General features: G+C 46.0%; 1 pseudogene; it reads right to left on the bottom strand.

Annotated features, from left to right (window-relative positions):
• Positions 1 to 1488: 1488 nt before the first annotated feature.
• Positions 1489 to 16887, bottom strand: LOC112423976 (pregnancy-specific beta-1-glycoprotein 2-like; annotated as a pseudogene).
• Between the last annotated feature and the right edge of the window lie 1266 nt (positions 16888 to 18153).

The following is an 18153-nucleotide window of genomic DNA, read 5'->3' on the forward strand; positions in this document are numbered from 1 at the left end:
AGAAATTAATTTCCATGAATGCATGAAAAACTACAAGTCAACAACAGCAAACATCCAAAAACCCAATTTAAAAATGAACAAAGGATTAAAATGGAGTTTTCTCCAAGGAAGATATGCAAATATCCAATAAGCCCATGCAGAGTTCCTCAACGTCTTGAATATGTAGAGATATGCAAATCAAAACCACAATGTGACACCACCTCACACACTTTAGGATGGCTTTGATAAACAACAATGACAGCAACACAAAACAACAAGTGTTTTCAAATAGATGGAAAAATTGGAGCTCTAGTGCATTGCTGATGGGAATGGAAAATGTTATAGCCACTGTAAAAAGTGGTGTGGCTGTTTCTCAAAAATTTAAACAATAAATTACCATTTGATCCAGCAATTCCACTTCTGGACATACTCCCTATAGAATTGAAAGAAATGTGAACAAATATTTGCACATTGATGTTCAGAGAAGCATTACACACAATAGCCAAAAATGGAAACAATGGAAAAGTCCATTGAAAGGTAAGTAGGTAGGGAAATGAGGTGTATCTATACATCAGAATGTTATTCAAGCTTAACAAGGAATAAAATTCCAATACATCGTGCAAAGTGGATGAACCTTGAAGACATTAAGCTAACTGAAATAAGCCAGACACGAAAGGATAATTATTCTATAATTCCATTTATAAAAGATAGAATAGCCAGTTACACAGAGACAGAAAGTAGAATGGTATGTGCTAAGGGATGGGGGAGAAGAAGTGAGAGTTACTGTTTATAGGGTACAGAGGTTTAATATGGCGAAAGGAAAAAGTTCTGGAAATGGATAGTGTGATGGTTACACAACACTAAATTGCACACTTAGAAATAGTTAATGATAAGCCTTATATTGGATATATATAAAGTGTCCTGGTAGTCTTACACTCTATAAATACACACTTTTTGGCATAGCCCCTTTCCTGCCATGCAGAGCCCCAGAGGTGAATCTCCCTATTTATTCAAGTGTGCATCACTCACTGTCCTCTGTGCTGTGTCCCACATGCAGTGCCCACAGCCTCATACAGCTGGTGATTTCAGAGCCAGGACACAGCTCAAGAGTCTGCCCTGAGGCTCCCTCTCTTTTAATTTCCCTGCAACCTAGCCTTCACATCAACTGGCAGTTCGATTTAGCCGAATTCAGGACAGGCCACCAGGGCTCTTTCTCCACACATGCTGGTCCCACACCAGGTGGAGTCAGGCAGGGCCAGTCACTGGAGAAGCCCGGAGCAGATTAGGGAGCGGTCTGAGCTTCTCCTCTCATCCAAGGGGTTTCCTACTCTCATTTGGAGGAAAAATGTGAGCTTGTTTCAAAGCCTCGGATGCTCCTTGTAGCTCATGCAGTAGAGAAAAGAAAAAAAGACGTGGCAGAAAGGGATGTGTTGGTGACAGCGAGAAGCAACTTGACCTTGAGGACTCTCCTTCTTGTCCCTCTGTGAAGCCTCTTCCACCACATAGGGCTCAGGGCTGACAAAGCCCCCTCCCTACCTTTCTCAGGCTGGACACAAGGTCAGCCATGAGAAAACAGAAAAACAAGGAGAAGAGAGTCTGTAGAGACAAATTGGGAGGGTTCAGGAGGAGAATTTAGGATTTGCTTCTGCCAATGGGACACAGGCTGGGAATTAAAATGTTTTCCTGGGTCTCCTCTGAAAGCCAGATAGACTCCACCTAAAACCCTATTGCCAGTGATGCAGGGATCCACTTACCAGAGACTTTGATCGTCTTGGATGCGGAACTTTCGCTGCCAGTGGCTGAGTTACGAGCGGAGCAACCGTAGATTCCGCTATGCTTTGCAGTAATTTCGCGGATAGAGAGCTCTTGTCCTGATTGCAGAAACTTCCCATTAACCGTCCAAGAATACTCTGCCGGTGGGTTAGAGTCCGCGAAGCAGTACAAGTAGAGTTTTTCTCCTGAACGGTAATAGGGGGATGAAGAGGAAATGCTGGGGATGTGTGGACCATCTGGAGTAAAGAGAATAAAGTCACAGGTGATGTCATCTGAAGGGAGGGGATGTTCCTGGTCTCTTAAAGGGACACACCATCCCTCTGAGCCAAGACACACCCTCAAGGCCCAGCCAAACTGCTCCTGTGTTCACTGGGCCTAAGCCTGAGGTATTCTCCTGTTTCTCCCATCACAGGCTGTAGACTCCAAGTCTCCCATGACAAGAGCATCTCTTCCCCTTATATTTTTGTTTAAGGTTGTGCATACCCAGAATTTTCCAGGGCAGGGAGTCATGGCCATCCCTGGTGTCCAGAAATAAAAGTGCCTGTACTTGGACCTGAGAGAGACTGATGCGTGGCCTGTGTTCCTTTGGATTTTAGCGGGTAGCCTGGTTCACACAAAAACCAAAGATACAAAGGACATCCAGCGTGACTGGGTCACTGGGGGTGCTATCAACTTGGTCCCATATTTCACATTCATAGGGGCCTGTGTCATTTCTTGTGACATTGCCTAGAATGAGGATCCTGTTTTCACCGGGTTCTTTAACCTGGGACTGTGTGGATAACAGAGAGAAGATTGTCCTGTGGCACCTTTGATTCCTCCACAGGCATCCTTCATTCAGAGTTAACATCTCCCACCTCTCAGCCCACCCGAGTCCTTGAAAGTCAATAGCTGGTGTGTGTGTCACAAGACAGATGCATGATGATCTAAGGGCTCAAAGACTGTGAGGCCACCTGCTCTGTCTTAGGGAAGCACAGACTTTCTCAAGTGTGAATTGAGCAGCAGTGTTGGGTCATGGACAGATAAATCAGTGGGAGTCACAGTCCCTGATACACCTCCCAGTCCCTCTCTAATCAGCTGACTGGCTGGCTCACCTTGGGTTCCTTACCTGGAATGTGCAACTGCTGGGCCCCTTCCAAATTCCATCCTACGTTGCCCCCCAGATGTGATTTCTCTGCAGCTTCCATTTCCAAGGACATTCTAGAGATGAGTAATAATGGGACTTCCCATTGTCCTGAAACCCTGAAGACACTGAGTAGCCTGGTCTGGGACTGGATGTTTCAGCAGAAATAAGACAGGGGAGACCAGAGTCAAACCGAGAGGTCAGTTCAGTCACCAGGCAGTGGGGGCACAAGGTGGGTCAGTTTTCTGCAGGTGTTTCATGATGACTTACTTGAGCCAGTGACCTCCAAAGATAGAGCAGAGTGCAAGGAATGATCTAGAAAGAGTGAAGGGGACAGACAAGAGCTGGTGGCTTTGGAGCAGAACCATGTTCCCTGTTTTGGGTTCTTTAAGTTTCCTCTCCTTCTGCAGAGGGCAGATGAGGACTAAATGGATCTTTCCAGAAATACATGTGGACATTTGCAAATGCAGAATAGACTGGTGAAAAGGGTGGGAATGAACTGCTGGAAATCTGGTCCTCATGGACCATACGTGTTTGATGGATATGAGACAAATTTGGGGAGAAATTTTGCAAATATTTTCTTTCATTGGACACTCTACTCTCCGATTCCATGGGCTTGACTACTCAAGGGACATCATGTAAATGGATTCCAGAGTGAATCTGAGAAGAGACTGCTGGTTGCCAGGAGCTGGGAGTAGGGAGAATCAGAAGTTGTTCACGGGTGTGCAGTTTCAGTTATGCCAGATGGGGAGGTTCTAGAGATCTGCTGTACAGCTCGATGCCTATAGTTCACAGAGATTGAGTGTTTCTTATGCATAAGACTTAGGACAAAAAGTGTTTTGGATTTCTGACATTTTTTGATTCGAAATATTTGTCACATACTTACTGGTTTAGCATCCCAAATCTGAAAGATTCAAAATCTAAAATGTTCCAGTGAGCACTTCTTTTCAGTATCACATTAGTCAGCAAAAGTGGGAGGTGATAGGCTAAATACATTCTTGCCCCTTTTTTTTTCTCACCACGTTTCTAGCTTGATGATTAGTTTTTGGTCAATTCCATACTGGCCGTGCTGCACTTGTATGTTTTTTAAGGCTTTGGGATGTGAGAAATAATGATTGCTATTTTCTATGTCATGAACACTTTCCACCTTTCCATGGTTGCATCTTTCTCTCAGTGTCTCGGTTGTGGCAGTCATCAGTAAGAGCCTGTCAGGTCAGATTTAGGACAGATTTTTGTAATTCTGCAAAAAAAAAAAATGTTTCTGGGATTCTGGTAGGGGTTGCGTTGAATCTGCAGCTCACTTTGGGTAGTATTGTCATCCTAACAATATTGATTTTTCCAATCCATGAAAATGAAATGTCCTCCCACATATTGATGTCATCTTTAATTTCATTCAGTAAAGATTTGTAGTTTTCAGGGTATAACCCTTAGACCTTTTTGGTTAAACTTATTCGAAAATATTTTATTCCTTTTGATGTTAATGAGAATGGAAATTCTTTTCTGAATTTCCTTTCACATTGTTCATTGTTACTGTATAGTCTAAAGAACGATCTAGAAAGAGTGAAGGGCACAGGCAAAAGCTCGTGGTTTTCGAGCAGAAACATATTCCCTGTCCTGGGTTTTTGATTTTCCCTCTCCCTTAGCAGAGGGGAGGTGGCTCTTCCCTGATAGCCAGATAGACTTCACTGGAAAACATATTGCCAGTGCTCCAGGGATCCACTTACCAGGGACTATGATACTCTTGATTATGAGATTTGTTCCACCAGTGACTGAGTTATGCATGAAACAGACATAGACCCCTCTATATGTTTTAGTGATTTGGAGGATAAAAAACACTTGTGCTGATTGCTGGAACTTCCTATCAATCAGCCAAGAATGCTCTGTCAGTGGGTAAGAGTCTGTGAGGCAGGAGAGCTTGGGGAGCTCCCCTGGATGGTAATAGGTGTACGAAGAAGAAATGGTGGGGGTATCCAGGCCATCTGGAGCAAAGAGAATAAAATCACAGGTGATGTTGTCAGAGGGAAGGGAAAATCCTGGTCTGTGGAAGGGCCACAGTGACCCTGTGAGCTAAATCACAACACTGAAGTCCCAGCCAAATCCCTGCTGTGTTCACTGATCAGGAGCCTGAGACATTCACCTACTTCTCCCATCATAAACTGTGGACCCTGAGTCTCCCATGACAGGAGCAGCCTCTTCTCTCCCATTGTTGTTCAAGCCTAAGCCTACTCTTAGGACTCATGGCCAGCTTTGATATCCGGGGAGAAGGGTCTCTGTACTTGCACCTGAGAGGGACTGGGAAGCCTGGCCTCTGGCCATGTGTATTTGGGATGGCAGCCTGGCTCACAGAGGAACAGAAGATACTCACAGAGGAGATTCAAGGTGACTGGGTCACTGCGGCTGGAACTCCCTGGGTTCTTCATTTCACATTCATAAGGTCCTGCAGTATCCTTTGTGACACCAAATAGACTGAGGGTCCTGTTGTTTTCGGACAGCTGCAACTTGCGACTGATAGGGAGTCTCTGACCTTTTATCCACCACAGGTAGCTTACATCCTGAGTGTCAGGATCACAGGATAAGATCACAGTCTCCGTGCCCTCCTTGGGGTTTAAGTTGCTGCTGGAGATGTAGGGCTTGGGAATCTCCACTGTGCAGATAACAGAGAGAAGATTGTCCTGTGTGGCACCTTTGATTCCTCCAAACACATTTTTCAATGAGAGATGGCATTTCCCACTTCAGCCCACCCAAGTCCTTAAAAATCCATGGCAGGAGTGTGTGTTACAAGACAGATGCATGGCAATCTGAGGGCTCAGAGATTGTGAGGTTGCCTTCTGTATGTGGGAGAAGCACAGACTTTCTCAAGTGTGAATTGAGCAACATCATTGCATCATGGAAAAACATGGATCCAGCAGTCAGAGCCCCTGGTGCCTCTCTGAGTCCCTCCCTCTCCAACTGCCTGCCTGGCCCACCTTGTGATCCTCACCAGGAGCATGCAGTGCTAGAATCTTCTTAGTTTCAGTCTTACTTTGCTCCCAAGGTATGTTTTCTCTGCAGCTTCCCTTTCCAAGGGCATCCTAGAGACGGATGATGGAACTTCCCATTGTCCTTAAACCCTTTGGGTACTGGGAAGCCTGGCCTGGACTGGGTAATTCAGCAGAAATAACACAGGGGAGACCAGAGTCAAGCCTGGGGGTCGGTTCAGTCATCAGGCAGTGGAGCCACAAGGTGGGGCAGTTTTCCCAGCTGTCTCATAGTGACCGACTTGAGCCAGTGACCTCTAAAGATAGAGCAGAGTCCAAGAAATGACCTACGAAGAGTGAAGGGGACAGGCAAGAGCTGATAGCTTTGGACCAAGACCATGTTCCCTGTCCTGTATCCATGATGTTCCCTTCCCCCTGTAGAGGGCAGGTGAGGACCGTGTGGATCTTTCTGGAAATACATGTGGATGTTTGCAAATGCAGAACTTACTGGTGGAAAGCGCGAGCATGAACTGATGATGGAAGTCTGGCCCTCATGGACCATATGTGTTTGGTGGCTATTAGACCAATATTGGGAAGAAGTCTTGCAGATACTTTCTCTCATTAGACATTCTACTCTCTGATTCTGTGAGTTTGACTACTCTATGTACCTAATCTCAGTGGATTCCAGTGAATCAGAGAGTAGAATAGTAGTTTCCAGGAGCTGGGGTGAGGGGAATAGGGCATTGTTCTGTGGGTGTGCGCTTTCAGTTATGCAGGATGAGGAGGTTCCAGAGATCTCCTGTAGATCTTCATACCTATAGTTCATACAGATAAAGTGTTCCTTATGCAGAAAACTTAAAACCAGGTGTTTTGGAGTTCCAACTTTTTTTATTTTGGAATATTTGCAGTAGATGTACTGGGTTAGCATCCCACATCTGAAAAATTTAAAATCCAAAATGCTCCTGTGAGCACTTCTTTTTAGCACCACATCAGTGGTCAGAAGTGTTGGATTTTGGTGCATTTCAGATTTTGGATTCCTGGATTTGGGATGCTCAATTTGTAATATTGTAATTTTCCCATAAAAAGTTGTCAGGATTTTAGACCTTATGTTATGATGTGACTCTAGTAACAAAACAAAACAAAACAAAACAAAATTTGAAGGAAACATTAAAATGTTGTCATCAGTGGAAATTTTTACTGATGGTCCAAACATCTAAGATCAATTGCTGGTAGTAGTATTTCTCTTGATACCCAATTAAAGTTTAGGTGTGGGGTGAATTCCAGCAGGATCACATTATGCTCAAAGAAAGATGCCAAAGGTGATTTGAAATTAGCAAGTTCTTAAGTAGAAAGAGACCCGTTAAAAGGACAGAACTTGTCAGTGTGTCAATTACATAAAGGGAGGAATGATGCCGAATTAAAAGAAGTGATGTGTGTTATGTTAGTAAATATAGAAAGAACTCCCTGTTTCTAATTTCTCTGCAGAGTTAGGAAAAATGGGGAAGAGCCCAAAACAGGTATGTGAAGTGCTGTTTTCATTTTCTCTCAATTCAGGAAATACAACTAGAGTTTAAGTTTGTGTGAATTAAGAAGAGTCTAAGTGAGATGCCATTGGGTCATGTGTCCCCCACACGAAGAATCCCAACTTATGAAAATGGCATCATCATGAAGAAACAATCGAATGTGTCCCAGGCAGGAAAACCATCAGATAGCACCCCCTGGCCACCTCCAACAGGTCCCCGAACCCAGCAGTATTCCCATTATGTGAATGTTACAGCCTTGGTAGTTGTCCCATAACTACAAAATTTAAAAATTGCTATTGTCAATACAAAATGATAAATATGAAGTGGAATACATTGCTCCATTTTTTCCCCCTACTCTTTTTGAACTTTCCTGTTTCATTTTTGGAAGTTTCTATTGACACATCCTCAAGCTAGGGATTCTTTCCTCAGCTGTGTGCATTCTACCAGTAAGCATCAAAAGCATTCTTCATTTCTCTAACAGCATTTTTTTTTTCTGAGATGGAGTCTCGCTCTATTGCCCAGGTTGGAGTGCAGTGGCACGATCTTGGCTCACGGCAAACTCTGCTTCCCGGGTTCATGCCATTCTCCTGTCTCAGCCTCGCATGTAGCTGGGACTACAGGCACCTGCCAGCACGCCCAGCTCATTTGTTTGTATTTTTAGTAGAGATGGGGTTTCACCATGTTCATCAGGAAGGCCTCGATCTCCTGACCACTTGATCCGCCCGCCTCCGCCTCCCAAAGTGTTGGGATTACAGACATGAGCCACTATGCCTGGCCATCTCTGAGGTATTTTAACTAGTTGTGGACTTTTGAGTTTGTTCAACTGTTTACTTACTGTTAGAACCGAGTGACAAATTTCAAGCTTCTTATATGCCTGACAGGAAACCTGAAGTCTCTAGAAAGTGACTGGAGAATGCGAGTTCCATAGTAGGCTGAGGATGGAGTCACAAGTGAAATGGGTGAAATCAGCCCATGGGCTTTGGAGACTACAAGCCTGTCCAGCCTCTGACACCCTGGTGATTCAGTGCAAGGATTACAACAGTGACAGTAAACTAGCATGGCTGACTCCATCTGGCATCTAGTCTCAGGCTGGCTGTCCTCACTCATTCCTGGACATAGGCCAGGCTAACCATGGGAGGAATTTAGTTTATGGTTTAACTTTGAAGAAACAATGATAATAGTTCCTCCATAACACTAATACCCTTATTTTGCTCAGGGATTGCCTTAGAAAAACTGGTGAAAGACCGTGAGAGTAAGATTATAGGAGAGCAGTGAATTCTGCTAAAATGTAGGCACAGTTTCTATAATCCCTTACTGCTCAAATATCATTTGCCCAGAGTTTACAAAATTCGTAATCAATTGCTCCTATAGATAACATCACTATTGTAGAACCTGAGATTGGTCTTTTGAGATGTTTCTCATTCTTTGCATTCTGACAAGCCGCTGATCTCATCCATACCCATGACTAATGGCTCAGCCAGTCAAGTGGTCCCCACCTAGAGTCAGATTCAAGTACAAACAGATCATTTCCCTCTGCCCCCGTGATTCCATCCCCAAACAATCAGCAGTACCGATTTTTTAGTCCTGTGCCTCTGAAACTATCCTTGAATATCTCTGTCTAATGTTGACAGCAGGTACCATTCCTTCTGAAACTATTCCAATCAATAGAAAGAGGGAATCCTCCCTGATTCATTTTATGAGGCCAGCATCATCCTGATACCAAAGCCTGGCAGAGACACAACATAAAAAGAGAATTTTAGACCAATACCCCTGATGAACATCGATGCAAAACTCCTCAATAAAATACTGACAAACCGAATCTAGCAGCACATCAAAAAGCTTATCCACCATGATCAAGTGGGCTTCATCCCTGGGATGCAAGGCTGGTTCAACCTACACAAATCAATAAATGTAATCCAGCATATAAACAGAATCAAAGACAAAAATCACATGACTATCTCAATAGATGAAGATAAGGCCTTGGACAAAATTCAAAAGTTCTTCATGCTAAAAACTTTCAATAAATTCTGTATTGATGGAACGTATCTCAAAATAATAAGAACTATTTGTAACAAACCCACAACCAATATCATACTGAATGGGCAAAAACTGGAAGCATTCCCTTTGAAAACTGGCACAAGACAGGGATGCCCTCTCTCCCCACTCCTATTCAACATAGTGTTGGAAGTTCTGGCTAGGGCAATCAGGCAAGAGAAAGAAATAAAGGGTATTCAGTTAGGAAAGGAAGAAGTCAAATTGTCCCTGTTTGTAGATGACATGATTGTATATTTAGAAAACCCCATTGTCTCAGCCCAAAATCTCCTTAACCTGATAAGAAACTTCAGCAAAGTCTCTGGACACAAAATTAATGTGCAAAAATCACAAGCATTCTTATACACCAGTAACAGACAAACAGAGAGCCAAATCATGAATGAACTTCCATTCACAATTGCTTCAAAGAGAATAAAATACCTAGGAATCCAACTCACAAGGGATGTGAAGGACCTCTTCAAGGAGAACTACAAACCACTGCTCAGTGAAATAAAAGAGGACACAAACAAATGGAAAAACATACCATGCTCATGGATAGGAAGAATCAACATCGTGAAAATGGCCATACTGCCCAAGGTAATTTATAGATTCAATGCCATCCCCATCAAGCTACCAATGAGTTTCTTCACAGAATTGGAAAAAACTACTTGAAAGTTCATATGGAACCAAAAAAGAGCCTGCACTGCCAAGACAATCCTAAGTCAAAAGAACAAAGCTGGAGGCATCACTCTACCTGACTTCAAACTATACTACATGGCTACAGTAACCAAAACATCATGGTACTGGTACCAAAACAGAGATATAGAGCAATGGAACAGAACAGATCCCTCAGAAATACTACCACAGATCTACAGCCATCTGAACTTTGACAAACCTGACAAAAACAAGAAATGGGGAAAGGATTCCCTATTTAATAAATGGTGCAGGGAAAATTGGCTAGACATAAGAAGAAAGCTGAAACTAAATCCTTTCCTTACTCCTTATATAAAAATTAATTCAAGATGGATTAGAGACATAAATGTTAGACCAAATACCATAAAAACCCTAGAAGAAAACCAAGTACTACCATTCAGGACATAGGCATCGGCTAAGACTTCATGTCTAAAACACCAAAAGCAAAGGCAACAAAAGCCAAAATTGACAAATGGGATCTAATTACACTAAAGAACTTCTGCACAGCAAGAGAAACTATCATCAGAGTGAACAGGTAACCTACAGAATGGGAAAACATTTTTGCAATCTACTCATCTGACAAAGAGTTAATATCCAACACCTACAAAGAACTCAAACAAATTTACAATAAAGAGACAAACAACCCCATCAAAAAGTGGGCAAAGGATATGAACAGACATTTCTCAAAAGAAGACATTCATACAGCCAACAGACACATGAGAAAATGCTCGTCATCACTGGCCATCAGAGAAATGCAAATCAAAACCACAATGAGATACTATCTCACACCAGTTAGAATGGCAATCATTAAAAAGTCAGGAAACAACAAGTGCTGGAGAAGATGTGGAGAAATAGGAACATTTTTACACTGTTGGTGGGATTGTAAACTAGTTCAACCATTGTGGAAAACAGTATGGCGATTCCTCAAGGGTCTAGAACTAGAAATACCATATAACTCAGCCATCCCATTACTGGGTATATACCCAAAGGATTCTAAATCATCCTGCTATAAAGACACACGCACACGTATGCTTATTGTGCAACTATTCACAATAGCAAAGACTTGGAATCAACCCAAATGTCCATCAGTGACAGACTGCATTAAGAAAATTTGGCACATATACACCATGGAATACTATGTAGCCATAAAAAAGGATGAGTTCGTGTGCTTTATAGGGACATGGATGCAGCTGGAAACCATCATTCTCAGCAAACTATCACAAGAACAGAAAACCAAACACCGTGTATTCTTACTCAGAGGTGGGAATTGAACAATAAGATCACTTGGACACGGGAAGGGGAACATCACACACAGGGGCCTATTATAGGGAGGGGTTGGGGGTGGGGTTGCAAAGACAGTTATACCTGATGTAAATGACGAGTTGATGGGTGCTGATGAGTTGATGGGTGCAGCACACTAACATGGCAAATATATACATATGTAACAAACCTGCACGTTGTGCACATGTACCCTAGAACTTAAAGTATATTTTTTTTAAATTTTTTTTAATTAAAAAAGGAAAAAGTCTCTAACCCCTGATCCACTAGGGAGGCTGATTTGAGTAATAATATACCTCCGTCCTCCTATTTGGCAGACTTGGAGTCATTAAAATATTTCTTTACTGCAAATCACCATCTGGATAAATTGGTTTTGTTTGTGCAGGAGGCCAGAAGAACTTGTCTGGGAATTATAAGAATGGATGGAGGAGCTGCCTATCCCTGTCCCACAGTCTTGTGCACAGATCAGCCTCACAACAGGAAAGACCCCTGGATGGGGATACAGTGGAAGTTTATTCTCTTAGTGACTTGGGGACATTACCTCGAGATGAAGCCTGGTAGGAGTGGAAACTCCAGGTCATTTCTACGCCTTTCCTATTACCTGGGAGGTGGACCATTCCACAGTGTTAGCAGGAAGGAAATAGAAGGCAGCCTAGCTAGAGGGAGTGTCTGGGGAAGGCCTAGGGGTGGAGGAAGAAGCTGTGCAGGGCAGGGCTTGCCAGTTAGAATGAAGTGGGAGGTAGATGAGGGACACAGAGAAGCAGAGAGAGGCAGAGACAACCTGGCAGTGAACAGTGGGGCCTACAGTGACTTCAGAGACCCCAGGGACCAGGTGCCCCCATTTCCACAGTCCAGGACCAGGGAGCCCTGAAAATCCTCCAGTGGCCAAAGGGTTTCGACTTACATGAGGTGGGGTGTCTTTAGGGGCAAGAGGTAGTGGGGGGATGAAAGATGGGTGTCAGCCACTGAAGGACAAGGGAAAGGTGTGGCCTAGACCTCCTAGGATTCTGCATCTGAGATCCAGTCTCTAAAGAGGTTATGGATCATTCATCTCTTCATTCAATTCCTTCATTTGTTATGTGAGAGCACCTGAGTGTGTGACTCTCACTGGGCCCGTCATGGTGCAGGGTGTGAGTGGGGAAAGAAAACAAGGTCCTGTCCTTTGTCCGGTAAGCCAGTGACATGGACACTTTGGGAAACAGGATTTCAGGTTCAGTGATAGGGGTTAAGATCTGAGGGGGAGGCCTGGACATATTTTGCACTGACTCTGACAGTTGAGGCAGGTGATTTAGTTCCGAAATACAGACTAATCAGCTGACCATTTGCTCTCACTCCTCTGAGGTTTGGATGCCGAAGGTGAGAGGATTTGAGCCAATAAATGACTATGGGGTCCTTGGAACCCAGTAATTCATCACTTCTGGTGGAGGAGAGGATGGGCCTGTGGCTGCAGACAGACCTCATGTGACCCTGATCTGCCTTTTGTGTTTGTGTGACTCTGGTTCAGTGACTGTGCCTTCCTGTGCCTCAGTTTTCTCCCAGTCAAATAAGCTAAATGGCGAATGGACTGTGGCTTTTCATGCTATCTGTGAATAAATTGTAAATTCTTCACAGTCACGTGACCTAATACTTGGCACAGTGGAGGTGTTCACACAAACAGCATTTATTATTATTCACTTCCATGAGAGAGCACCTTTAGGTCAGATCCCTGTGGACAAGCTGCTGCCAGGTACATTTTCTCTCTTCTGTTTCTGCTTCTGGGGACTTTAGACTTTCTATGGAGTGTCCTAAGCCTCACAAGGCAGTTGGCTGATGGTCTACAAAGCTTGTCTTTCTGTCCTCTCCACTCTGAGTCTCAGGTGAAGAAAGCTCTGTGTTTGCCCAGATGAGGCTCTGAGGGCTGAGCCCTGGCTGGTGAGCAGCTCCAGGGGACACAGTCCTCAGACAGCTGGTGAATCCTTGGTCCCAGTAAGCCCTGCCACAACCCAGCCCTGGCACAGGCTCCTCAGCTTTATCTGGAGTAAGGATTTGGGGACAGCGGTCTGGGGTTGAGGTCTCTAGGGCTGAGCTTTTCTGAGAGTATCTCAAGGGACCTCTTAGGCAAAGCCCTACTCAGTTCTCCAGGGTCTTTCTCAGGGTCAAGTTTATGAAGAGGACATGAGGTGCTTGGCTGAGACTGATCTCGTCCTGCTGAGCACCCCCCCCATCAGACTGTCCTTCCTGTGCAGCAAGTGTCTGCAGGGTCTGGAGGCAGGAAAGGAATTCTGATCTGTTGAGGTTTGTCTCCTCTGTGTGTGTCCTGCACTAAATGCCAAAACCCCAACGTGGGACATAATGCAGAGAGGGACACAGGCACCGTCCAGGCCTGACCTTCCTGTGTGTGCAAAGTAGAAGGGACCCCCAACCCCCAACACCCAGGGATCATGTGGAATCACTCACGGTATAAGGTGAAATGTCCAGTTACTCCTTTAGTCTCATCACCTCGCTTTGTGATTTGAATGGTGTAGGATCCTGTGTCATTCTTGGTGACATTCTGGATCAGCAGGGATGCATTGGAATATACTGTTTCTCGTCCACTGTATGCAGGCCCAAATACAATCATTTCAGTGTCTATTGTATATGCTGTAATGTAATGCTGGAGGTCTATTATTTGCCCTTTGTACCAGCTGTAGCCAGTAAGATTCTGGGGCAAATTGTGGACAAGTAGAAGAACATCCTTCCCCTCAGAAACTTTGGTTGGCTGGGCTTCAATCGTGACTTGGGCAGTGGTGGGAGGGTTCCAGAAGATTAAAAGTGATGCTAGGAGGTGGAGAGAGCATCAGTCAATATTGAGACCTATGTATTGGGATGAAAAGATGGGGCCTTGGGTCCTGAGAAGATTTCTTCAATCATCAGCCTTGTAGACACACACACACAAACACACACACCCCTTTTTGTGTGTATGTGTGTGTGTGTGTTTCTGTCCTACTGTCCTACTGGGTCAAGGTCAGCAGCACGACCCCCATTCATCCAACACTTCTGACCTCGGCATTTTTCTCTTTGAAATCCTCTTCCCCAGGGGTCTGCATGGCTTCCTCCACACTGCCCTCAGGTCCTGCTCACATCAGGGCATCCTTAGACTTCTTTCCTGACACCTCCTTCAGAGACCCTGGATCTTCCCTTTCTGATCTTTCCCTTCTCTGCTCCCTCTGGAGCTCTTGTCAACACCTGACCTCACATTCCAGATTTCTTTGCATGTCTGCCTTACTGCCCATGAGAGCATGAGCTCCATGAGGACAGGGACGTTAGTGATCTTGGTTACACCCCAGCGCCTGGGACAGGCTGCAGACTCCTGCAGATGTGAGGGTTCCCAGGGACCTCCAAGCCAAGGATTTCTTTTTCTTTCCCCAATTGTTGAAGTTTTTTGCTGAGGACAGTGTTTCATGTCCTGCTTATATTTTCATCTGAAGTGTCATCTGATAATAGTTATTATTATCATTTTTCAAAATATGGTGGCCAGTGATGCTAAACCAGGAGAACAGAACACTTGAGATTTTCCTACCTATTACCAGTTCCACTTAAATGTGATTTTCCTGTTGTGACCCTGTCTCTCTCTGGTATATTATCCCCAATCCAGGCTCCAACAGAGCCTTCTTTCCTTTATTTATTTCTCTTTTTTTCTTTTTGAGACGGAGTCTCATACAGTCTCCCAGGCTGGCATGCAGTGGCGCCATCTCGGCTCACTGCAACCTCTGCCTCCCAGATTCATACAATTCTCCTGCCTCAGCCTCCTGAGTAGCTAGGATTACAGGAGGACACCACCACACCTGGTTAATTTTTTCTGTTTTTAGTAGAGACGGGGCTTCACTGTGTTGATCAGACTGGTCTTGAACTCTTGACCTCATGATCCATCCACCTCAGCCTCCCAAAGTGCTGGCTTATTTTATTTTTTAGAACTCCATCCTCTCCAGGAGACCCCATCCAATCATTCTGCTTCCTCCTCCTGTCCTCTCCCAGGAAGTTCTCTCCTCACCTGTGAGTAGAAGCTCCTTCCAGGTGATGTGCAGTCTGTGGGGAGGCACTGAGAGGGGCCCCATGGCCTCTTCTGCCTGTGTGTTCTCCTCTGTGGAGATGAGTCTGGGATCCAGAATCTTTCCGAGCACAGCTGTCAGCTGTGCTGTCCTTCCTCCTTCTGTGCTGAGCCTCTTCCCGGGGCAGGAGCACTTCTCAGGCTTATGGGCGGGGTCTGAGCCCAGGACACCTCTCTATCCCCTCCCCTCTCAGTCCTGCCTCTTTGTCCCTCCTTCTCTTTTTCCTTTTGTCTGTGTGTCAAGTCCCTGGGAATTGTGGAGGCCTCTACCTTTTTCAGCAGTGATTTTGTCACCAAACCTCGGTACACACTATGTGCAAAACAACAAACATACACAAAAAAGAGGCGCGCACAGACACACAGAGTCACATATCCTGTAGGTTGGGCAAGCACAGTTCTGGGCCTCAGCCTCCTGCTGACCCAGTGGCTCTGGGTCGGGGTGTACATTCACACCCCTTGCCCTCTTTCATCCCCATCTGGCTCTCCCCTTCAGTGCAGGAGGCTGGAGCTGCATCAGGTCCCTGTTATAGGGACACCACATTGTGCTGTGGGTGAGCTGTGTGTTGCCTGGTGACAGGGACCCTTCCTTTCTCTAATTATGTCTAGCTTGGCTGCAACTTCCAAGGATGGACATTCAGGACCTGGGTGTCCCAGAGGAAACTGTCCTTCCTGGAGGTGTGCAGGGTGAGTCTCTCATGCCTCTTGGGAGGAGAGGCCTGTGCTGGTTGCTCAGTGGGGGCTGTGACTCCCATGGTCAAAGGACAGTTCTCAGTCACTCTATTGCTCCCTTAGGACTGCTGGATGGGTTTCTCATCTCTTCCTGACCATCTTTGGTGTCCTCTCTTCCCTGCCGTCTGATTGTCCTGTGGTCACCACATCTTCCCCGTGGTGGTGCAGGAGGAAGTGGGACGTTACCCAGGAACCCCGTGGAACATGGCTCGTTGAGATACAGGAAGGGGAGCCTGGGACAGAGCAGGGGTTCAGAGCTGGAGAGATTCATCCCGACTTCCTCCGTGGCCGTGATGGGCTCAGCCCTCCATGTGCTGACATACCCAGGGGTCTGTCCTGAGGGTTTTCACCTGGCCAAGATGCTCTCTGTAGAGGAGGAACAGGCACTCACCAGAGAGCCTCTCTGGAGGGACGTCGCTCACACCTGAGAAGGCGGGTGGGGGTGAGTTGTGTTCTCAGAGCAAAGAGCAATAATACCCCCTTCTCCCGGCAGGGACACAGGAGAGGTCTGTTTCCCAAGGGACAGCCGCGGGTAGGTGGCCACATCCTATGTGGTGCCTGTGTGTAACCATCACACCTGCTCTGGGCCCCACCAGGTGCAGCGGGCAAGCAGGTCACAGGGTTCCTGACCGATTCCCGGGGAGGCTGTGGGCCCTCAGGCAGCCGGTGTTCTGTGTCGGCACTAGGCTTGGCCTGGGATGCCCCACAGAACAGGACAGATGGAGCGTGGGCGGGCATTTAGGGAGCAGTGACAGAAAGAGTTGATGAGGATGGAGGGAGGTCACGAGGGGAAGGCGCGCAGTGTGGTGTCCCGTGCACCAGCGCTGCCCTAGGAGATGTCTTTTTAACTGAGCCCAGGGAAGGAGCAGGTGTGTGGGGCAGGAGCTGCCTGCAGAGGGAGTGGTGTTAGGTTGGCGGCCGCCAGGTCAGGGAGGAGCTGACACAGTCCGTGTGGGGAGCATGGAGGACGTTGAGGACTTGGGCCGAGGTGACCCTGGTGAGTGTGGACCCTGCTTGGCTACAGGTTCTGCTGATGGAGGTCGGCATCCCCTGGGAAGGCTCCAGGCTGTAGGGACTCTGCCGCCCTCTGGTGGAATGGAAGGGAAATGTGGGTGGCCAAAGTTCCAGGCCAGGCTGCGTGTTTTATTCCACAAGGATCTGCACGTTTCAAACGAGGTCACACATATGTTATGTTACAGCTCCATCACCTTCCAGTCCTGTGAGTCCCAGTCTCTGTGGCTCCACGTTCACTGTTCTCCCTCTTTCACGATCGGATGTCCGGAACACAGATTTTTGTCACCTTCAGTGAGTTTGTGTTTGCGTGCAGTAGGCGGCACTGTGTATTCTCTGGGGGCAGTGATGTCTGGGGCTGAACACTGCACATGGGCTTGGGAACAGAAGACGGAGCAGCAGGGCGGGAGGATCAATGCCAGGGGAGTAGGGACAAGTCCTTTTCATTTTCTCACTCCCAGGGACCAGAACCCAGGATTCTGACTCCAGGGCACAGTACCACACCCTGCTGGTGTCCCTGGATGTCAGGAGTGCTCATAGTGTCATGTTGCCTTGGCATTCATTTTTTAAGCTGTAAATTTATTTGCCTCACATCAGAGGCAGGCCTTGCTCACCATGACAGTTTTCAATACTGTATCTGGTTCAAGTGACTGCAGTTGGTGGCCAGCGATAAAATCTAAGAGGCATCTCTCCTGCTTGGTGTGCTGGGCTCCTCTCTCTCCATCTACTTTCTTTAAACTGATATTCTGACATTTGTCCTCACATTTAAAGAGACCACTTCTCAATCACAGCGTGATCTCCTGATCTCAGTGTTTGCTACTTGCTTTAAACACATCCATTAAAGCTCCCTGCTGGAAACCTGTCAGATAACACCTGGACTTACTAAAGACATTGGCTTACCATTCTCTTCTCTCCTCCCTGCCTGGGCTTGCTGACCTCTGTATCTGTGGTCTCCAGGTGTGCTGAGTGCTCCCCAGTGTCTCTAAGTAGTAA

This window comes from Macaca nemestrina, chromosome 20 (genome assembly GCF_043159975.1).
Source record: "Macaca nemestrina isolate mMacNem1 chromosome 20, mMacNem.hap1, whole genome shotgun sequence".
Lineage (NCBI taxonomy): Eukaryota > Metazoa > Chordata > Mammalia > Primates > Cercopithecidae > Macaca > Macaca nemestrina.